General features: G+C 45.7%; 1 long non-coding RNA gene and 1 other non-coding gene across 4 annotated transcripts; one reads left to right on the top strand and one right to left on the bottom strand.

Moving 5' to 3' along the window:
* Positions 1 to 829: 829 nt before the first annotated feature.
* LOC101741491 (uncharacterized) lies at positions 830 to 12,916 on the bottom strand. Of its 3 annotated transcripts, none has more exons than XR_009974635.1 (4): positions 12,209 to 12,916; positions 3,133 to 3,299; positions 1,874 to 2,020; positions 830 to 1,080 (listed from the first exon to the last, which is right to left on the bottom strand). It is a non-coding gene; the product is annotated as an uncharacterized LOC101741491 (long non-coding RNA). The 3 variants fall into 3 exon arrangements; XR_009974634.1 differs by lacking the exon at positions 12,209 to 12,916 and adding an exon at positions 11,798 to 12,147; XR_001139776.4 differs by lacking the exons at positions 3,133 to 3,299; positions 12,209 to 12,916 and adding an exon at positions 2,520 to 3,116.
* Positions 12,917 to 20,844: 7,928 nt separating this feature from the next.
* On the top strand, positions 20,845 to 20,946 carry LOC119629445 (U6 spliceosomal RNA). Its single transcript, XR_005245428.1, has one exon. It is a non-coding gene; the product is annotated as a U6 spliceosomal RNA (small nuclear RNA).
* The last annotated feature ends 2,714 nt before the right edge of the window (positions 20,947 to 23,660 follow it).

The following is a 23,660-nucleotide window of genomic DNA, read 5'->3' on the forward strand; positions in this document are numbered from 1 at the left end:
ATAACAACAAAAAGTACACACAATTCCCTCATGCATATGTCACTACGAGAATAACACTTGACAAGTTATCATTTATTACTTAAATAATTATCAAATATCAATTATTTACCTTCAAGAGAGTCTTTCAAAACATTTATTCCAAAATCTTGACAATTAAATTTATAAATATTTTTACGTGGAGATAATTTGGTTTAAGTAAACCGTAGCTTTAGTGACTCCCCGGGAAACTTATAGCTTTCCAATAAATTATAACTATTACATGTTACATATTATTACGTATTTATATTTCTTTTTGTGCATGTATTTACAATTTAATATAAATTTCATTGAACCTACCACTATTTACTGCACTACCTTTGGTTGACTGGTAGACAATGCCTTAGGCATTAATTCCGCCAGTGTAAATTTTACATGTAATGTAATAAATAAAAATAAATAAATAAATATAGATAGTTCCTCTCTAGAAGTTTTTAAGAGTCAAATGAAGAAACATTTCCTGTCACTTTAATCGTATTTAAGTTATTGTTTTATGTATTTTTATTTATATGTATTTTTCATTCAATATTAGATTATTTTTTTAATGCTTAGTTTAAAAATCATGCTTTAATAGGTCTTATATTGTACACTATTCCCCTCTTATACATTGTATTTCTCTCTGATAATGGTTTGCTGGAAGAAAACTCATGAATGAGTTAAGCTCGCCTTTGTACATAGTATTTAGACATTCTTTAAATCTGTTTTTGATTGTATTTTCTTTTTGTGTACAATAAGTGTAAATAAAATAATAAATAAAAAAGTGAGTACAGTCGTGAAAAAAAAAACACACAAATAGGTTATCCGCATGAACATTATTTATTGTTTCATATTGGATAGGTTAAACAAGGATAAGATCTCAAGGGGAGATACTATATATACTAACAGTAAGAGAAAAGAGAACCTCCACTGAAATGGATTAATATTGTACTGCAATTGTATTACGAAGAGGCTGGGACTGCAAGAGCTGTGTTGCAGTTTGGACAGTAATGAACAGTATTTCTACAACTATCCATGCAGTAAGGTAGGCAAGCGCATGGTATACACCTGAAACATATTTTAGTTATAAAGCAAATTAAAGTATTTTTTTATTTATTTTATTTAAGTAATGCACCAAAACCTAGGTGCGGCACAATACTAGGATTACAATCTAGATCAATAAGGCTAATAAGTAATTTTAATTTAACGTCAACTTCTATTTTAACTAATGTCTCTAAGAATCAAGTTTTATTTTTGTTATTGCTTAGATGGGTGGAGGAGCTCACATCCCACCTGGTGTTAAGTGGTTACTGAAGCCCGTCTGCTATTAAGTAGCATATTCACAGGTGCCTTTTTTCTAAGCCAGGGCCGAACCTTCCAGGAGGTCCGTCCGCCTAGGGGCTATGGTATGTGAGACTCTGTGGCCCAACACAGTAATGAAAAAGATTCGTTTTATTATTATTGATTATATTATTATAGATGTTTGAACGAGCTCACAGCCCACCTGGTGTTAAGTGGTTCAGTGAAATAAAATATATACCAATTCTTTGAGATGAAATCATTTATATTGCAAACTAGCTGACCCGGCAGACTTCGTAGTGCCTCAATCGATAAATAAAAGACAGATCAAGGGGACACATCAAAGGAAAAACAAAATTGTTTGTTTTTATATAATTCCGAGCTTTTTTATATTTTTTCACCTTTTAAGCCTTCCCTGGACTTCCACGAATAATTCAAGACCAAAATTATCCAAATCGGTCCAGCCGTTCTCGAGCTTTAGCGAGACTAACGAACAGCAATTCATTTTTATATACATAGATTCCTTATATAGATATAGATGTAATTAAATAAAACAACTTACCCTATTATGCACAGCAGAAAAGCAATCATATGAGTCTTTATCGTACTGACATGTTCGACTCTAGTGATGATCGAACAGCCGCAAGTCCGGCACGTAAAATTCATAGGTGCATTGCGCATTTCCACAGCTTTAACTCACAAACCTTCTCTGGAAGATGACAGTTAAAATTATTACTTTGCAGCTAAGGTTAGAGGCATGATGTACGGGAGAGACATCAATAACGTAAGCCCACTGAATTTCTCGCCGGATCTTCTCAGTGGGTCGCGTTACCGATCCGGTGATAGATCCTGCGAAGCACTGCTCTTGCTAGGGTCAGTGTTAGCATCACTCCGGCTTGAGCCCCGTGAGCTCCTACTGGTTAAGGTTACGCTGAAATAGCCTCTCAAGGCTATCAGCTTAGGTAGGAAAAAAAAAAAAAAAAAAAAAAAAAAGTAAATGCCGCCCCCTAACCTTTAGACCTGAGTTATAAGTTTCTACCTTGCGTCGTGAGATCAAGCTTATTGGCAAAGACCAACTCGAAGATGTTTAAATTAAAATTTTATTAGCAGAAATATTGTTAAGGTGTATTTGTGACGCAGCTAAACGTTAAGATTGCTTGTGGATAGTAGATATATGTAAAATTGATTGAAACCGAATTAATACTCACCTTAGATTTGTGACGTTTCGTGACACCGAAAGTAAAAGGATTCTACGAATGTGTTTAGTGTCACCACGTCTGTCCTCAACAATAAACTGTATCTGAGTGTACGCGATACGATTTTTAGATTAAACATTATGAATTTATAATTAATTATACTGTAATAAAATTGATCATTTTCCTGAAGACCACATTGATATAGCCGCGACCCGCGAGCGAGTCCATCGCACGTTACAACTTGAAGAGCGGACCGGTGGTCCACTTAATAAATCTATGACTTACTCTACGTTTCCAAGTGGATGTCGGTATGTAATGTCCATAGGTTTACTGGCGGTAGGACGTCTTGTGAGTCCGCGCGGGTAGGTACCAAAGTTCTGCCTATTTCTGCCGTGAAGCAGAAATGCGTTTCGGTTTGAAGGGCGAGGCAGCCGTTGTAACTATACTTGAGAACTTAAATCTCAAGGTGGGTGGCGCATTTACGTTGTAGATGTCTATAGGCTTCAGTAACCTCTTAACACCAGATCGGCTGTGAGCTCGTCGTCCACCCATCTAAGCAATGAAAAATACAAAAAAAAGATGCGGTACTAAAATAGCTACAAATGTAAATGAAATGTAAGGGTACCGTATACGTCAATCTCATCAGCATATTGGCTGATGATGAGCCCTCGACAGACGCGAGAGGCGACACTCGGCGCACAAAGCCGCTATTTGTCGTAGGCCCGACGCTGAGCAAGCAATCGGTCTAATTGAAATGTCGCGCGACTCCCCGGCTCAATGTAGGCTCGGATTCTGAATGTATGTCAATAGATTTCTACTCATATCTGTCTGCCGATTTACCAAATGCCTTTCGAGAATTCTAATGTTCTCTGTAAAAGGCATATTCACATTTGCGCAAAAAAAAAACACAATAAACAGAAATACATTATATACATATTTAATTGGTGTTTAATTTTAAAAATAACCATTAGGGGCTTTATCCTGTTATATTTGATTTGTTTTAGGCAGTAATAAATGATAGCCTTTTATAATTTTAATAATTTATATAGTTTGAAGGTACGGTAATCTATATAAGTATATTGCTTTTCGTTAGTCTCGCTAAAACTCGAGCACGGCTGGACCGATTTCACTAATTTTGGTCTTAAATTACTTGTGGAAGTCCAGAGAAGGTTTAAAAGGTTAGATAAATATGAAAATGCTCGGAATTAAATAAAAATAACAATTTTGTTTTTCCTTTGATGTGCCCTCCGTCGGACGGATTCCTTTTGTTTGTTTTAAGCTTATTTTATACAAAAGTTTAGGTCTTTTATTAATCGATTAAGGCACTATGAAGTCTGCCGGGTCAGCTAGTTATAAATAACTATAACTGTGACTCGTTGTGAATGCGGTATTGTGATATCTACAAGCACTGATAGCCTCTCAACACCAGGTTGTCCAGTTAATATCATCATCATCACACAAACGTCGACTGTTGAACATAGACGACCTCAAGGTTCTCCAAAAAGATCGTTCCGCGCTGTCCGGATCCAGTGGGTTCGAAGAGATCAGTCGCGAATCCGACTCGGAGGGTCTCAAGACGAAGATCTTTGAAGATTCTTTGTTTGACATTTCCATTGATGACACACGGTAGTGCGACAAGGTTGCTAACAATGAACCTCTTTATAAGAGCCAGTTGATAGTAGTTTAAAATATAGCCCGAAAACGGATGATTGGTGATGAGGTACTGGTGGTAGGACCTCTTGTGAGTCCGTACGGGTAGATACCACCACCCCGCCTATTTCTGCCGTGAAGTAGCAGCGCGTTTCGGTTTGAAGGGTGGGGCAGCCGTTGTAACTATACTGAGACCTTAGAACTTATATCTCAAGGTGGGTGGCGTATTTACGTTGTAGATGACTATGGGCTCCAGTGACCTCCTAACACCAGGTGGGCTGTGAGCTCGTCCACCCATCTAAGCAATAAAAAAAAGGTGGATCTACAGTCTCCAGAGCATCATCAGCAGCGATTTTTGCCTTTTTTTCAAAATGTCTCTGAGATATAGCCTAAAGGAAATTGTAATGTATAGGTAAAATTATTTTGTAGCTTGAGCAGTTAGTGACGAATTTCGTGGATTGGATGCTTGTAAAAAAATACATACCTATATTATTTATTTTTCTCCTGATCTATTGCATAAATATAGTGCATTCCAAGCACATTTTAAGCGATTAAAACTTAGTAAGCAAAGGATAAATTAAAATCGCATATGGAAACGCCGTTGAGTCAGGAATAAAGTCACCTACCTGAATACAGGTCCATGGGGAGTTAATGTTTTCATCCATTAACTGAAGCGAGCACTTATGAAATTCGTGCCCGCGATCCGAACGAGATTACGGCTAGCTGACATGTTTTTAATACAGGGCTGTCACTTTAGGGTTGAGAATTAGATAATACTAGCTGTACCCGTCCGCTTCGCTGGGCATTTAAAATTGACATTAATATTTCTCACCCCCACAAATATTCTCATCATCAACGCCCCCGCAACTGGTGTAAGTAGCTCCAACACTCATATAAATTTCTATCCTATCCATTCAGTACATGTATTTTCTACATGGAACAAAGTTTCAAGTCAATCGGATGCATGGTTCAGTAGTTATAACGGAACATCCGTAAAAACCACTGTAGATTTAGATATTACTTTAGATAAATAAATTATATGAATAGTTTTGTATGTTTTCGTAGAAGGAATAAGCGTTTAATTTTCCGGTGCATTCATCTTTTAGGAACCATTGAGACCAGTCATATATCATAAAATTGAAACTTTGACTTCACTAGTGAAGTTGGTCCATAAGGCGGTTTGCTCAGCTGAATTAAAATTCAACACTCGGTTGTAGACTTTTGAACTATACTTAAATTCCTATCGAGAAATGTTTTAAGAAATTAACGACTGAGCCTAATTTTGAGCTTAAATGATATCTTGGGCAAAGGCGACTGACAGAGCACCCATATGTTTTCCTGAATCGCATGTCACTAAAATAATAAATGTGAGGCTATTGTATCATATCGATTTCAAGAAAAAGAAAAAAAATCTAGAAATTTCGGCAGAAAATGGGACAATGAACTTTAAAAAATCAACTTACGTAATTGTAACAATGGCCAAACGAATCACTCATTGTGAAGAAGATTAGTTTTATAATTAAAACAAGGTTACGGTTTAATGCTTTATTTTCTTTTCTTGTAACATTCTTTCCGACCTTTCGAATAAGAACGTTAAGGTAGTTTTAATGAAGTCTACAATTCAGGTAAATTCAAAAAATAGATAAATACAATATCAGTTTTCAAATAGATTTTTCATAACTTTTCCCGTGAGTCTCATTGTTTTCCATTAACTGTCTGTCTGTCCATCGGTATTATCCATCATTTAGTTCTATTCCGATAAAATATTACAGGCAAGGTAAGACCCCACCGAACGTAGTTCCGCCTTGTCGTGGCGGTGGGGCTTAAGCGTGCGTCCCTAAAATCGCGTGCAGAGGAATCTGTGTGGACGCCGCGACCAAGAGAACTGCACCCAGCTCTCCTTGGCCGCTTTTGCGTTCCGCGGGGGCGGCCTTGAGAGAGAGCGAGGGACCCTCTCCCCACGCCCTTTGCACCGCCAAAGGGTGTTATTCTGAGGATGAGGGGTTGGCTCTCGGGAGCCTGATGAGCCGGCAGCACTTTTGTGTCTTCCGGCTGCGGGTTGCCATGTCCCCGGCTTCGGCTACAGGGGAAAGCCTTCCAGATATGGGAGGTACCGGCTCGCCGGCGTGGCCCGCACTGCGCTGTGGGCGGCGGACAGGCTTCGGCCACCGCCGGCCAAACCGTAAACCCCAGTCATGGGGAACGGGGGCTCCTGCCTTTACTGGTCGGAGCCACGAGGATGCAAACCTCTTCAAAAATGTCCCAATCCCAAGCTCGACACCCGGCGATGGGATGTATGGCTGGAGGGTTTCCAGTCCCGAGGGTGTCATTGATCCCAGGGGACCAAACCCCTAGTTAATAAAAAAGGAACACATGAATATGGCCAATTGTGTAAAATTAGTACCCCAGGAGGGTACCGCCCGCGAGTCGGGCGGAGAATCCCTCCGTGCTTCCACCCCAGTGGAAGCACGCTGCCCCACGTATTCTGGGGGGGGCAACAATTGCCAGGATGAAGGAGGCTGTGCGACGGGCAGCGGAATTCCCGTCGAACCGAGGCGTTCCCCGATCGCCGGCTCGATGCGCTCTGCGCTCGCCAGCGACTCGGGTGCGATCAACCCCACCAGATCATCGGCGGGGAAAAAGAGGAGGCGAAAGAAGACCCCATTACAAACTTCCGACGATGGCGGCGCGTCATCCTCCAGCATCGAGGTGCCGGAAAAGACGATGGCTGTCGAGGAGGTGGTTCCGGTGGTTTCGGGGCCTGCCATGTCGGAAGATATGATGCCTGCTCCCCAGTGGGCACCAGTAAGGAGGAGGGGCGCGGTGTCACCGGCGACGTCGGTGGAGTCTATATCAATTGACTTCCACGGTGAAGGAATAACATCGTGTAATAAAAGTGAAACCCGCAAAATTATAATTTGCGTAATTACTGGTGGTAGGACCTCTTGTGAGTCCGCACGGGTAGGTACCACCGCTCCGCCTATTTCTGCCGTGAAGCAGTAATGCGTTTCGGTTTGAAGGGTGGGGCAGCCGTTGTGACTATACTGAGACCTTAGAACTATATCTCAAGGTGTGTGGCGCATTTGCGTTGTAGATGTCTATGGGCTCCAGTAACCACTTAACATCAGGTGGGCTGTGAGCTCGTCCACACATCTAAGCAATAAAAAAAAAAAAAAAAAAAAAAAAAAAACGTCGGCCGCATCCCTGGCTAGCGGGGATGAAACATTCCGCGACCTTGACCTTGCGCTGGTGAATCTGGGCAAGCTGCTGTTGACCGTGGCTGCCAAGGGCGCCGAGCCAGGCAGCAGCTACCGAAAAAGGCTTCGAGAAGGAGCCGCTATGGTTAAGACGAGGCTGATCCCCACTATGTCTAAGCTGTATAACTTGGTGGCGAGCCGGGAAGGGGATAAAAAAGGTCTCGTCGCGCAGCTTGACCCCAGGGAGAGTAACATCCCGGGGGACTCCCCGGCCTTACGGGGAGGGACCCCCCTGTCGCCAATGCCTGCGCTGACACGCTCTGGGCCCCTCGCAGAGGCGATGGACACCGACGTGCCCTCGCGGGCCGCGAAGAGTGTGCCGGCACCCATGCCAGTGCCCACCCCTGTGGCCTCTATTCCTCGAGCACCTATGTCTGCGCTTTCTCGCCCCCCGCGGAGGGTTGAGTTAAGGCCTGCGCTGCCTCCCCGGATATCGGCCGCCCCTGCATCCGTGCAGAGAGGAGTGCAACGGCCTGCGCCAGCACAAACGGAGGACATCCGTTCGCCACTGGCGAGGATGGTGGACGAGTGGCCGGCACTGCCGCGGCCCAGATCTACAGAGCAGTCTCTTTCGGCCCCGCGTGCCGTGGGGCCACAGAGTCCACACTACGTGGCTGCTGGTATGCGGGAGGTGAACAATTCCCTCCCAAGCAAAGAGGAAATGGTGGCCTGCATTTCGCGGGCGGTGGCAGTAGAGGTTGGAAAGCACTTTGCCAGCCTTGAGGAGATGCTCCGCTCCTCGGTTGATTCCGGCGTCTGCGTCCTGGCGCCAAAAGCCGCAGCCGCCCCGCGCGACCAATCCACTCGGCCGACCTCTGCCTTTACCCCCTCCGCGAGGGTGGTACAGCGTGGAGGCCGAAACCAGAACAGTAGGGCTGCGGGTGCTCCGCGATCCCAACCACAGTCTCGTTCCCTTCCTCCTCCTCCGTCAAACATGGACGAGGGCTGAACGGAAGTGGTGAAGAAGGGAAATAGAGTAAAGGGACAGACAGCAACTCTGGCAGCTCCCCGAAGGGGTCGAGTGCCGATCACTCCAACACAAAATACAGCGCTGGTGGCCATGGCTGCTCCTCGCGAGGGTAGAGCACCGGCTGCCAGCAAGAAGAAAAGAGAAAGGAAGAAGCCGCGCGCAGCGCGGTCGGCTGCCGTCGTAGTGACGTTGCTGCCGGCCGCCGCCGAAAAGGGCCTCACCTATGATGAGGTGATGGCCCGGGCGCGCGCGGCCGTAAATTTGGAAGAAATCGGAGCGGAGGAGGGTCTGCGCTTCCGGCATACCGCCAATGGGGCGAAGCTGCTGGAGTGTCCCGGTGCCAATAGTTCTGGCATCGCAGACAAACTGGTAGCGACGCTCCGCGTGGCACTGCCGGAGGAAGACGTGCGCGTGCACAGGCCGGTGAGGATGGCTGAGATTAGGATCACCGGCCTGGACGATTGCGCCACCAGGGAGGAGGTGGCAGCTGCGATAGCCGCCCAAGGTGGATGTGCCCCGGAGAGCGTGACCGTGGGTGAACTCCGCTCAGGGTACTCCGGGGCCAGGTCGGCGTGGGCGCGCTGCCCTGTGGAGGCGGCCACCTTCTTAGCCACTCCTCTGCCGGGAAGATCGACGGGGGATCCGGGGAGACTGCGCGTGGGCTGGATAGCGGCCCACGTGCGTCTCCAAGAACCGCGTGCCTGGCGATGCCTTCGGTGCTTTAGTACCGGACACGGCCTCGCCAGGTGCACCAGCTCGGTTGACCGCAGTGGTCTGTGTTTCCGCTGCGGCCAGCCAGGCCATAAAGCAGCTTCCTGCACGGCCGCCCCGCACTGCGCTCTGTGCGCTGCGGCCGGGCGCAAGGCAAACCACCGGGCGGGAGGCAAGGCGTGTTTCCCGTCCGGTGATAACACCGAACGAAACCGGCGCCGGAAATCAAAGCGCCGGCAAAAGAGAAGGTTGGCCAGAGGAGCACTGGCCAACGTTGTAATCCCCGTTGCGGCGCCGGTGCCGGAGAGCGGGGGCAGCAGTGAAGGGGAGGGGGCGATGGATGTGGTCCAACAGTAATGGACCGCACCTATCGCTTCCTCCAAGGAAACCTGAACCACTCCGCCAGAGCTCAGGACATGCTGTCTCAGAGCATGGCGGAGTGGTCCATAGATGTGGCTGTGGTCGCCGAGCCGTATTTCGTTCCCCCAGCAAATGATTGCTGGTTTGGGGACGACGGCGGCCTGGCGGCCATAGTCATAAGAAGAGACGCGGCGATCCCCCCCCTGGCGATGGTGACCAGGGGTCAAGGGTTCGTCGCGGTGCAGCTGGAAGGGACCGTCGTGATCGGGGCGTACTTCTCTCCGAACAGGCCTACCGTCGAGTTCGGACATTTCCTGGACGGGATCGGGGTGATTGCTCGCCGCCTCGCTCCCCGTCCAGTGATTCTTGCGGGGGATCTTAATGCGAAATCTGTCGCATGGGGCTCCCCCCGCTCGGACGCTCGTGGTAGGCTACTGGAGAGGTGGGCGAACGCGGCTGGCCTCTGTTTATTGAATAGAGGTACGGTTGCGACGTGCGTGCGGTGGCAGGGCGAGTCTATTGTGGACGTTACGTTTGCGAGCCCGGCCATCGCGCGCCGTATCCGCGACTGGAGGGTTTTGGAGGGGGCGGAGACACTGTCAGATCACCGATATATTCGGTTCGATCTCTCCGCCCGCTCCACAGTCGCGGACGCCCACGTGGGCCATCCCCGTGACGCGTCTCGATCATTCCCTAGGTGGGCATTGAAGCGGCTTCTGCCCAACATCGGGGGGCCTGACCAGGTGACGCACCGTCTCTATACAGGAGTGGTGCGATCAATGGCCCTATACGGGGCGCCCGTGTGGGGCCAGTCCCTGGCCGTGGGGGTGGCGAGGCTGCTGCAAAAGCCGCAACGCACCATCGCGGTCAGGGTCATTCGTGGTTATCGCACCATCTCCTTCGAGGCGGCGTGTGTACTGGCTGGGACGCCGCCTTGGGTTCTGGAAGCGGAGGCGCTCGCCGCTGACTATCAGTGGCGGGCTGACCTTCGTGCCCGGGGCGTGGCGCGTCCCAGCCCCAGTGTGGTCAGAGCGCGGAGGGCCCAATCTCGGCGGTCCGTGCTGGAATCATGGTCCAGGCGGCTGGCCGATCCTTCGGCTGGTCGTAGGACCGTCGAGGCGATTCGCCCAGTCCTTGTGGATTGGGTGAATCGTGACAGAGGACGCCTCACTTTCCGGCTCACGCAGGTTCTCACTGGGCATGGTTGCTTCGGTGAGTTCCTGCACCGGATCAGAGCTGAGCCGACGGCAGAGTGCCACCATTGTGATTGCGACTTGGACACGGCAGAGCATACGCTCGTCGCCTGCCCCGCATGGGAGGGGTGGCGCCGTGTCCTCGTCGCAAAAATAGGAAACGACTTGTCGTTGCCGAGTGTTGTGGCATCGATGCTCGGCGACGACGAGTCGTGGAAGGCGATGCTTGACTTCTGCGAGTGCACCATCTCGCAGAAGGAGGCGGCGGGGCGCGTTAGAGACGCGCAAGCCCGCCGCCGTCGAGCGGGGGCCAGGGAGGCGGATCTCGCCCAAGCCCTGGCCCTCTAAGTGTTTCGGGTCCCCCTCATATGTCGGTCTGGGGACCGGCGAGGGGGACCTAAGAAGACGTCGTGGAAGCTGCTCTGCACGCGTTTTACGCAAGAGCATCCGGGTGATGGAAGGCCGGCTATCCTCGACCCACGCTGGTTCTGACCCAGCGGGGTATTCCGTAGGATAGCTCACTCTAACCGGCGCCATCTAGGCGGGCTCCGGATAGCCTGCCGACCGAGAGGGCTGGTGGTCGTGGCGCCGACGATCGCCAGTCCGGCGTCCCAAGGGGGAGGGTGATGGGAGAGATGTGCTCCGCACTAAACACTTCACTTTCCCCCCTTTGCCTTTTCATGAGTTCTGTCTTTCTGTCTTTTGTCTTTTGAAAAAAAAAAAAAAAAAAAGGCAAGGCAAGAAAGAAGGCAGAAAGGCAAGTTACACTTTGAGCTCTTAATAGTGGCTGTTCAATCCAAACGGGTCTTCACAATATTGATGATACTGAGCGCCTAAGCCGCACAAGGTTAATGTGTGTTTGTTGATCACTTACACTAGAATTTGGATTTATAAAATAAACGCAATATGATGAATAAAATTAATGATTTACATTTACGCTTATTAGAGAAGGTTTTTAATGATACTATTTACGTTGGACAGGTAGCGCATAAGAGGTTCTAATAAACTGACGTTTTTCTTATCTTTAGCTAGTCACAGCGGAGCCTGACTGGGTTTCGATTGTAATAAACAATATTAATAGTTATAAATAATAAATAATTATAAATGTTGTTTGTTGCTTTGGACAGCCCTAGTTGATCAACCCGTTACCTGCTTGATGGCACCTCAGGCGCTTGTTGCGTCTTAGCTGAAGACCAATTTATACGGATCCCTGATTAAAGGCTCCCTTCCCATGTTTCGACCAATTACGAAACAGTAGGAGGGGGCAGGGAGGGGCACATAATACTGGACGTCTGAGGGTAGGTTGAACCATATTTACTAATGGAATACAGATGTGTAGATGAACAACATTCTGCGGCGCGTGGTAAATACTTACACGTTGTATCGAAATACGAGACAAAATTGTTCCTTATCACCGAAATTATATTTGGGGTTCGACATTTACCAATTAAGTTAATTTAATATGTATTCATTATCACGTACTAAATGTATATTTATATCGCTTCATGCTGTACATGTAAATTCTGTAAAGAGCTACATAATTATCAAAATATGGCTGACCTTTTTAATGTTTTAAAAGGGTGTTGCTCTTTCTAGCTGACGCTAAAATGTTACCAAAGAAATATAGCCAAAGCTCAAATATATCATAATCTGAACGCATCTACTGATATTGACAATGAAGACTCTTATAAAATAGTTTTCTACCTTCTGAGCCCAAATACAGACTGTTTCTGAAGTACTGTGCTAATACCCAATTGTGCGTACTGACAATTATCAAAACTAATAAAAATAATACAGGAATACCACACATTTACTAGTGGTAGGACCTCTTCTGAGTCCGCGGGGGTGGGTACCACCACCCTGCCCATTTCTGCCGTGAAGTAGTAATGCGTTTCGGTTTGAAGGGTGGGGCAGCCGTTGTAACTCCATTAACCACTTAACACCAGGTGGGCTGTGCGCTCGTCCACCCATCTAAGCAAAAAAAAAACATTGATCCAATGAATTTAGACTGCGAATGTAATGCCAAAATAAACTTTTTTTTTCTCAAACCGCCGTGAAACGTTTGAAGTTCCGTGTAAATGACTTCTTACTGGATTTAAACGCCACCTGTAGGTATACTAAACCCTTTCATAATTGCAACCCTTTCTGGTCCACCGATGCGAAAACACAAGCCGGATGTAGGGTCGTCTGTTTGACTCTTCATTTCGGCACGACAAGATAATATCCTTAGTAGATTCAGCATATATACACACGGTCCGAAAGTTTGGACATGATGTTTATTTTTCTTCTTATACACCCTCATTTTTATGAGCATGTTAGGGTCAATTAAATCAGTAAAATAATTATATTGTCATTGGTACGTGATATGTGTGTGAACAAATTCAAGTTAAGTGGACATCTTTAAGTCTGTGAAAATTACGTTAAAAGATTGTAACTCAACCCTGAAACAAGTTTAATGTTACATACTAATGTCAATCATCAAGTAACATCTTTTAGCTTTTTTGTCTATTTAATTACTAGTAGCCTTGAGGGGCTATTTTTGTCCCTAAATGTGTAGAAGAGCTCAGAGGACTCAGTCTGAGAGACTGTGCTAACATCATCCCTAGCAAAAGCAGTGCTTCCCTGAATCTACCACCGGATCGGAATCGCGATTTATTGAGAAGATTCGGCGAGAAACTCAGTGAGTTGTATCTGCATGTTAAGTTGCCTGTCGAATCTTCGTCATATTTGTGTGACGAGAACAGTGACCAGTTTATGGAATGCTTAAAAGCACCGATAGTGGAGAGGGAGGATCCGAAAGGACGTGCTTAGGGCAACGGAGGCTATATGTTGCTCGGCCACCCGGATCGTGTATGTAATTAGATCTTTTAGCAACTACATTCCACAAAACGTAATTCAAAAGAAAAAGTCTATCTTATTCTTGGATACCTAAAGCCTTAAGACTAGGCAATAAAGAAAGAAATAAGAAAGTAATAAGATAAAAAAACTGTTTTTTTTTGTTAGAGAGCTATTACGACACTGTGTGAGATAATTCTGTGTGACAGATCCTAAAGCCACGAAGTATCTCAATTGGGACTTATTTCTAATTGAGGAGGCGAATAAGCATCCAGTTTAAATGGTAAATAAATATTGACGTTTATTTGTTAATGTCTCTTGAAGTCTTTTCCAGTCGAATAATTTATAACTATGTCTAAACAATCCAATCAACGAATAAAAAACAGTGAACGAATTAAATTTAATTGAAAAATATCGAACCACAGAACCATTTTTAGAAAAAAGTGTTTTTTTTAATATAAAAATATATATTTTTATGCGTAAAAGACGATATGTGTAAGAGGGGAGTGAATGAAAAAATTGTATATGATAGAGTATGGAAGGAGAAAACATGTTGCACCGACTTCAGGTGACAAACACATTCTGTTGGTTCATTATAATAATAATAATAAAGCCTTTATTCAGACCAATATACATTTTTTTTACATATACAATTATTATTATTATTATTATTTTTACTGTTTTAAGTAAGTAGTGGTATTCATATTAATTAAATTTTTATGGAAGTTTTTTTTTTTACCTATATTATTATTAGTTTTTGTCTGTTTGTCTATTATAGACATAGGCCTCCTCCAACTGCCGCCATAAGCTTCTATTTTCAGCTGTTCTGGTCCATGTGCTTCCCGCAACTGCCTTAATGTCGTCCACCCATCTCCTAAATGGTCTACCTCGGTTTCTTTTTCTGTCTCTCGGATATCAGTACATTATAGTTTTACACCATTTCTCTTGTCCTCTTATAGTATGCCCCGTCCACTTTCATTTAAGTTTCCTTATTGTAACTGAGACATCCTCTGTTTGAGTTTGTTTTTTAATTGTTGATGTTCTTATTTTGTCTGATAATCTTTTCCCCGTCATGCAGGTCGGTTCATTATTGAAATTAAAAGCAAAATGCAACTTTTACTAATTTACCTGAAACAAAATTTATAGTCTAAGCACAGACGCGCGGTTCTGCGAGTCTATCGCCTCAGGTAGCGTTCAAACTTAACATGACACCCAGATATGTCGCTACACACGATATATTAGTATACCCCGGTTTGTGAGTTATTTCGAGTGGCTAGGTTCAGTTTAGTGATGTGCATGTTTTAAATGAATGAAAAAATTCATTAACATCACAAATTTATTACGATTGTGTTAAAATATCGCGTGACGATAGTTTTGTGTTTCGCTAATCCGAACACGGCTCTAGTGCTAGCAGTTTTTGGCTTGATATCCGTATTTCAATCATGAGTTGTGGTGGTGCTTCAAGACTAAAGACATACATGTTCTGTAGGTTGTAAAAATTAAGGGATACATAAGCAAGTACTACCATTCTGCCTATTTCTGCCGCGAAGGAGTTATTCTTAGTGGTTTGAAGGTGTCGTGGTGGTAATAACGTAGTTATATTGATTTCCATGAGAGGGATTAAAAACTTAATTTAAATTCAGTTATTGGTATTCCGTATTGTTGAGGTGGCAGTATCTTCGTCGCTTTCTTTAATATCTCAATGAAATTACACCATTTACGCTGTATAAAAAATGTTAAGAAAAAATGAATTAATACAATGAAATCTCTAACTGACACGACCAGCAGTAATCGTCTGTGCACTGAAAGAGAAGAGTGAGAGAACATTTACTTCGTTTAAGTACATTATAACCTTAAATGAAAAGGTAAATTAGCAGCGCAGTCTTTACATGTAGTACCTTACATGACGCCGAAATATGTCACCTTACAATGTGATAAATGACAGGATCTGGCTTGCTGTGCTAACTTATGGAGCTACTTCCTCAATTAGTGACGTTTTCCTCTCATATCGATAGTTCCAATCACTTTAAAATGAATTGCAAATGTTAATTATAATTTATGTTATTTATGTATATATGTTTGAAATACAACACTTCGCGACAGCTTTGGGAAAGGTGGTGGTACCTGAAGACGGTAAGACAGCAATCTACCAGCGTTTTCAGTATAAGAGATGTAGTGATGTTTAAAAATCCGTCGTGGCCTAAAGGATAAGTCGTAAGTGTAATTTATTATTGATTTCTCCACTATTTAATGGAAGTTATTATACATACGTTCCTTTTTTTTTTTTTTTATGATTGAAAGTTTACTGGTGGCCCGAAGGCCTTTCCAGTTTCACCAGGACAGGTGGGCGAGCAAAGGCTCAGCCAAGAGGGGTGGGATTTGCTAACAAGTGCCCGAGCGCCTCCGAAGGAGACCTAACAACTCAAGAGCAATTGTTTCGCGAATGAATCTACTACCGGATCGGAATCGCGACCCGCTGAGAAGATCCGGCGAGAAACTCAGCGGGCTGATGCATGGGTTAGGTTGCACGTCGACCTCTTTGTCGAGTTCGACGAGTATGGTTACCGGGGTCCCTAAGCCTGCCCCTAGTATTAGAGCTGAAGGCATCTAATGCAAAGGTTATTGGATCTGATGGATCCGTCAGGACGTGTCTAGGGCGTCGACGGTGACTGGCTCCTGCATGATCAGGATTCGGGGAGTAGTCAGCGGCGGCAACGATAAGGCGATTATTATGACGCATAGCCTTATCGAAGTATCGTTCCGACGCTGACTTCATGTATTTCCGAATTGATTCGAGGCCCAGGTCGTCGTGTAGGTCAACGTTCCTCACGAACCACGGAGCCCCGACAGCTAACCTGCAAAAGCGGGATTGTAGGGATTGGAGGGTGTCTATGTGTGTGCGGGCCGCGTGAGCGAACACCACACTCGCGTAAGTCATGACGGGCCTTATGCAAGTTTTGTAAAGTGTCACCTTGTTCCGAAGGGACATATTTTTACTCCGCTTACAGATCATGGGGTAGAGTCTACCGAGTATAAACGCGGCACGGTCACGGACTGATTATATATGCGGGCGGAATGTCATCGATGCATCCAGGGTAACGCCCAGGTACTTGACCTTCCTGGCCCAGGGTATGGGTTGTCTAAAGAGAGTAATCGGGGGTGTGAGATTCCTCCTCCTAATCCGGGAGGAAATCCGTGTGGAGCTTCCCCTCTGAAATAGCACCGCAGTACTTTTCGCTGGGTTGATGTCTATGCGCCATTTTCGGAACCACTGTCCTAGGGCTAGGGCTGCGCTCTGAAGCTTCTTCGCGATTAGGGACTTATTTCTACTAGAATAGTAAACAGTCGTGTCGTCGGCGAATAAAGCTAAATGGGTCGGCGGCGACCGGGGAATATCGTTGACGAATAAGTTAAATAGGAGGGGTGAGAGGACTGAGCCTTGCGGGACTCCAGCTGTGAGAGGTCGTGGGGAGGAGCGGGTTCCCTCGACTCGATATCGAAAAGAGTGGTTCGACAAGAAGTTCCGTATGATGAACACGAGACTATCCGGCACGCCCATGTTGAATAGTTTGAAAATCAAACCGTTGTGCCAGACTTTGTCGAACGCTTTTGCGACGTCGAAGAAGAGAGCTCCCGTGTATAACGGTTCTGGTCGATTAAGCCCCACAAGAATGTGCTCCGTGAGGCGGTGCACCTGTTGAACGCATGAGTGATTTGTACGGAATCCGAATTGTTCATCGATGAGAATGCCCTTGGATGAGACGAAATCTCTGAGGCGCTTGTAGAGCAGACGCTCATACAGCTTGCCTAGAGACATGAGGAGGCTAATCGGGCGGTAGCTCGTCGGATGATTTTTTGGTTTACCGGGTTTATGTATGCCGATAACGTCCGCTTCTTTCCACACCGCGGGAAAGATACAGTTCGCCATAGCGGCATTGAAAATAGATGCCAACATCACGATGAGTTGGACGGGTAGAAGTTTAATAACGCGGTTAGATATACCGTCGGAACCGGGAGCCTTGCGAGGACGTAGGTCTTTGATCAAGTCTTTAACTTCCATCGGGGTGACGGGTGGTAACGCATCCGAGGGTGGCAAGGAGGCTCTGCGTTCTACCTCACTGTCTACTAATTCTACATGAACAGGGTCCACGGATTGAGTGCTGGGCGTGCACTGGGTTTGCAATGTATCGGCCAGCAGCTCTGCTTTTTCGTCATCATCAAAGGCCGCGAGTCGGCCTGAGGGGCCTACGAGGGGGGGCATAGTTACTACCGTATCCGATTTGAGAGTACGAGCTAAGCGGTAGTAAGACCTTTGGGAGGGCGCGAGTCCTTCTAAGAAATCAGACCATCTGGCATCTCGGACTTCGGCGATGCGAGACTTTACGTCGCGTTGTAGGGCACGCATTCGAATACGATTTTCCGCGGTAGGATACCTGTCGTAGGCGCGTATCGAGGCGTTCTTAGCTCTAAGGAGTTCCCTAATATCGTCGGACAATTTGAAGCGGTGAAGGAAGTCCTCCGCTATAACTTGTTTCGATGACCTATCTAATGTCGAGGTGATGTGTGATGTTAAGATGTCTATGGCTTCAGCGGTATCCTGAGGAGACGGGGTAGAGTCCGGGTTAAACGGGAGCGATGGTGGATCAGATTCAGCCAGGCTGATGCCCAGCGTGTGCCAATCCACCACAGTCCTCGTGACGGGAACGGAATCGGGAGCGCGACCGAGCTTCATAACGACGGGACGGTGGTCTGAATCTAACTCTGAAACTACTTCGATCGAGTGTAAGCGCAGAGTTACGTTTTTTAATAACGCTATGTCGAGTATATCCGGGCGATGCGCGATATTTAGCGGGTAGTGAGTCGGGGTTAGCGGAGCGACGATATCGAAGGCGAGATCATCGACTAACGCGTCAAGCCGCCTGCCATTCGGGGTTGTGGTGTGTGAGTTCCACCTGATGTGTTTACAATTTAGGTCGCCCGCCAGAATGACAGAGCTCCCCATACCGAGCAGCGCCTCGATATCACTGCTTAGAACGATCTTATCCGGTGGAAGATAAACGGACGCGATAACGATCGGCGCGTGTCCCGTCAGTGAGATTCGGCACACTGATGCTTCGATATTAGCGAGCGCGGGAGGATCGAGCGGGACGCAATGCAGGGCTCTTCTATAGTAAATGACGGTACCACCACCACGGGCAGAGAGCCTGTCGTTCCTGACCATGTTATAGTTCGCGATTTTAGGGTGACGGCGCGCGGGCTTAAGTAGGGTCTCCTGCACTAAAAAGATATCAATTTGATGGTCACGCAAAAAGTCAGAAACCTGATCACGTTGATTTGCGAGACCGTAAGCGTTAAAAAATCCTATCGTCACGGATAGGGGCTTTATTCTACTTATATACGCCATTGATTACCGGCGGAGTGAGGGGAGGACGTACGTATTTAATGACGCGTATACGTCGGCGTATTCCTGCACAACGGCGATAAAGTGTTGTGCAGTGGAGGCAGCGCGAATGGCGTCGCCCAAAGCGTTAACGCGCTCAAAGTTGATCGACTGAACGAAGTCGATCGCTAAAGCGAGATTTTCGGACGCGGTCGGAGGGCAAGTCGCGGGAGAGGGACGAGTCGCGGGGGCAGGACGAATCGCGGAGGAGGGAGTTGTAGCCGTGTTCGTGTACGGCAGCGGTTTCGCCCAGGCCGAGACACTGGGCACCGCCGCCGGAACGAAGGCTGGCTTAGCCTGCGACGCAGAGGGTGCCGAGGCTTTGATGTCTGGGCCGGAAGCTCGGAGGCGGTTTTGGCGGGCGACGCGGCGATTTATTTTCGGGGCTCGGGGGCATCCGCGGTAATTTGCGGGGTGACCCTGTGTTCGACACAGGACGCAGCTAGGCGGATCCGTCGCGGTTTTTTGATCGCGAGTGCATAGGGCCGTGGCGTGATCGCCTAAACATTTGACGCATCGGGGGCGCGCGTGACAGTTACGGGAAGAGTGCCCATACAATTGACAGTTATGGCACTGGCTAGGAGTGCCTTTTTTATGGGGGGCTTCGACAGCGATACCAGAGAGCCTACAGACGGTCTGTGTGTTAAAGACTTTCTTACCCTCGGGGGTAGACTGGAGAGCGACTAGAACCATATTATATGGCTCCCTACCGCGACCGGTGTGCATACGGTGCACAGAATTCACTGGTAGGCCTTGTTCTAACAGGTCGGCTTTTACGAGCTCTACATCTAACTCTTTAGGGATTCCGCGTATTACAACGCGGAGTTCGCGCTCCTCCTGAAGCGTATAAGTGTGGAAGCTTATACGCTCCTTACGGAGGTAAGAGGTGAGGGCCCTATGGTCATCAGATGAATGCACCTTTATTTGGATGCCGTTCGCGAGGTTACGGGCATTCGTGAAATTGATATTTTTGGCCTTAAGGGCCAGGGAAACTCGATCCCAAGCTGCCTTCTCTTGAAGGATTACCGGAGGAGGGGACTGGGTTTTATTTTGTGCCACCGGACGCGGCGACGGACTGGCACGGGCTGGAGGCGCAACGGGAGTCTGGGGGCGGGGGCGCGACGCGTTCGCGGCTTTGCTAATTTTAGCGGCCGCGGGAGTTCGAGACTCCGCGGCACGCTTCTTACCCTTTTGTACCAGGGTAAATCCATCCGTCGATGAGGCGGGGGCGAGGTCGACCTCCATCTCCGAGTCAGAGTCGGAGGACGAGGAGGCGGGCGCCGGTGACCTACGAGCAGGTGTTTTGGAGGGCGCGACGGAGGCCGCGGATGATCGCACAGCTGGAACGGTGGCCACGGCGGACGACGCAGCAGTTTTACTCGCCAGTATAGGCGACGCGGGAACGGCAGGCACGACGGAGGTTGCGGTGCTCGATGTAGAAGCTTTGCGCGCAGGTACAGGCGACGCAGGAGCAGCGAGCACGGCGGAGTCTTCGAGAGAGCTCGCAGTGTGATTGGCCTTGAAAGCCAGAAACTCTGAGGCGAGCTGTGGATGACGAAGTCGGAGGAATTCCGCGAACACAGCGTCCATGATCGCTGAGTGCCCAGTTGGGGCGGCCCCGGGTCTTGAAGACACTCGCCTTGCGGCGAGGCCCCAACTTCTCGGACCTGAGCGGTTCTATTGAACACAGGTGGCGATGCGGCACGATTACTACAGGACAAAGAAAAAACACAACAAAACGGAAATAACAAAAAGAAACAAAACAATTAAATAAGTCGGATAAGTCGTCCGTTGCATTCGTATGTAGCGATGCAACGGTGTTCGAATCCCGCAGGCAGGTACCAATTTTTCTAATGAAATACGTACTTAACAAATGTTCACGATTGACTTCCACGCGTCGTGTAATAATAATCAAACCCGCAAAATGATAATATAATTTGCGTAATATGGAACGATACAGAGAAGATTAGCATGGCCCCTGCGCAAGGATGACACGCAAAATCGTGAAGCGTTCCACATTAAGCATGTTGCGGATAATAACATGTACTTTTAGGTTAGGAATATTGTGTTCTTTTTTTTTATAATAAATAAATTTAAATAGATGATTAAGACAAAAGATCGCTTTCGGTGATTTTCATACACTGAATTTGCGTAATTACTGGTGGTTTACTCTTGCGCGACTTTTCATTGATTTTCTTGAAGCTGTGGTACGGAACACAAATAAACCTACAAACTAAGAACGTCAACAATATTCATAAGTTTATTACTATAATAAAATAGTTTGGGTTCAAAGTGACTACCAGATTTAAATATATAACCATTTAATAAATAACGGGTCAGTACCGTAAATAAATATTTTACAAATTGGCAGTAATATGTTGTGGAAGTTCAAACGTCTGCCATATGGACCACACACGCAGTCTTATACTAGAAGTTTTTTAAATATTATAATACTGTAATTCGAATGACGAGAAAGAATACTTCTGAAAGCAAAACCTTTATGTGACTTCCACGGTGAAGGAATAACATCGTGTAATAAAAATCAAACCCGCAAAATTATAATTTGCGTAATTACTGGTGGTAGGACCTCTTGTGAGTCCGCGCGGGTAGCTACCACCACCCTGCCTATTTCTGCCGTGAAGCAGTAATGCGTTTCGGTTTGAAGGGTGGGGTAGCCGTTGTAAGTATACTGAGGACTTAGAACTTATATCTCAATGTGGGTGGCGCATTTACGTTGTAGATGTCTATGAGCTCAAAAAACCTTTAACATGCCTTGAGTAGCCTTTGACGTCCAGGTTTCCTGATACTGGCATCTATCCGGTCAATTTATGTATTTTAATTTAAATAAATCCAAAATCGATATTAACTTTACCCGCCTCACTACGACAACCACTTTACATTCAACGTCACCTCTGACGACGGGAGCAATCGACTAATCTCTTGATATATCGTCGCTCACCTTCCCTTATCTACCGGAGATCCGAAAAAGTGCTCCTTTATTACGTAACGTGGATTAAGGCCCCGCATGAGCCCCGGGAAGCCATGTAAAGCCTCCATAAGAACACTGTATAATGGAACTCTCTTTCGCTCTAATGCTATTAAGGATGATCTATTTAGGATTTTCACTCAGATTGCGGTTGCAGTGTTGATTCCTAAGATAATTATCGTGATGAGATTTCAGTCGTTTAAACTTATGTTTTGTAACTAAATCGGTAGGCTATGATCTAAGAAGATTTTCTTTTCATTTTTTTTATAAATTATGGAATTTAATTTTGTAGTAACGGATTTGTTGCGCATGGAACGCAATTTGTGAAAAACGTGTACAGAACCATTAAGCTGTGTGGGTATAAAAAAGACCCATAACAAGGTTATAGGGCCAAAAATAATTTATAAATTCTTGCGCAAGCGTTACGAAACTAAACAAGTGCAACATGATGACGTGACGTCATTTGGGGCTAAATTAAAGTGTTAGTGAAATCATAGATGAATTTTGTAAATTAAAATATTAAAAAAAAAAAAATTGACATTTTTTGCCACTATATGTATAATGTGGTATATGTTATATAATATTGTATTTAATGTAATATTATATGTGATTGATGCTTGACCTCAAGAAGGGAATTAATGTTAGAATTTTATAAATTTTATGTAGTAGTTTGAAATTGAAATCATTAATATCTAATAAAATTAGCGATTGAATGATCGTTTTTCTTTAATCAACACATCCCTAGCTACTTTTTGAATTGCTTTATTGTCCGTACCCGGTTACCAATTATCAATAGGAAGAGAAATGATACCGAACAACAAGCTTACCTTAGTAGCACAGTGATATCTCAAAGTCAAAACAAGACGTCGAAAAGAAATAGGCACGCGACAAACCGAGCAAGTTTCGAAACAACAAGTCGGTTATCTGAAGCGGGGTAACCCAACGGGCTGGAGTTTGACAAAGCATTTGTTGTTCGGGAAGAAGTCGCGGGCCCGGCCTCACACGATAACGAGTTCTAAAGTCGCGGATACATGTACACTTGAAAGTCTGAACGCAGTTAGATATTTGCGCGGAGCTGATGCCGCACGAAGATCTAATGTAACTTTCGAATATATTATATTACTAGCGACCCGCCCTCGCTTCGTTTCGGAAACTGTAATTTATTATTGATTTCTCCACTTTTTGATGGAAGTTATTATACATACCTTCCTCTTCAATCTCTCTACCTATTAAAAAAACCGCATCAAAATCCGTTGCGTAGTTTTAAAGATTTAAGCATACATAGGGACAGAGAAAGCGACTTTGTTTTATATTATGTAGTGATTACTAGCTGACCCGGCAAATGTTGTTTTGTCATATATAAGATTTCTAGGGAATTTTTGGGGTGTAGAAAAAAAAAATCTAACCTATTTTAAGTGTGTAAGGATGTAATAAATGAGTGAAAGAGGCATGTAGCGCTGTGAACGATGAGGGAATATAAAAATAACAAAACCTCATTCAACGACATAATGCCTCATTATAACAAAAAAAAAATGTCCAAAAAATAAAAAATAAATATTAGGGGACCACCCTTATCACTTAGGGGTATGTAATATAGATAGTAGCCGATTCTCAGACCTACTGAATATGCATATAAAATTTCATAAAAATCGGTCAAACCGTTTCAGAGGAGTATGATAACTAGCATTGTGACACGAGAATTTTATATATAAGATATAGCAGGGGCGGCCATCTTGATTAGAACCTAGATC

This window comes from Bombyx mori, chromosome 13 (assembly GCF_030269925.1).
Source record: "Bombyx mori chromosome 13, ASM3026992v2".
Classification (NCBI taxonomy): Eukaryota; Metazoa; Arthropoda; class Insecta; order Lepidoptera; family Bombycidae; genus Bombyx; species Bombyx mori.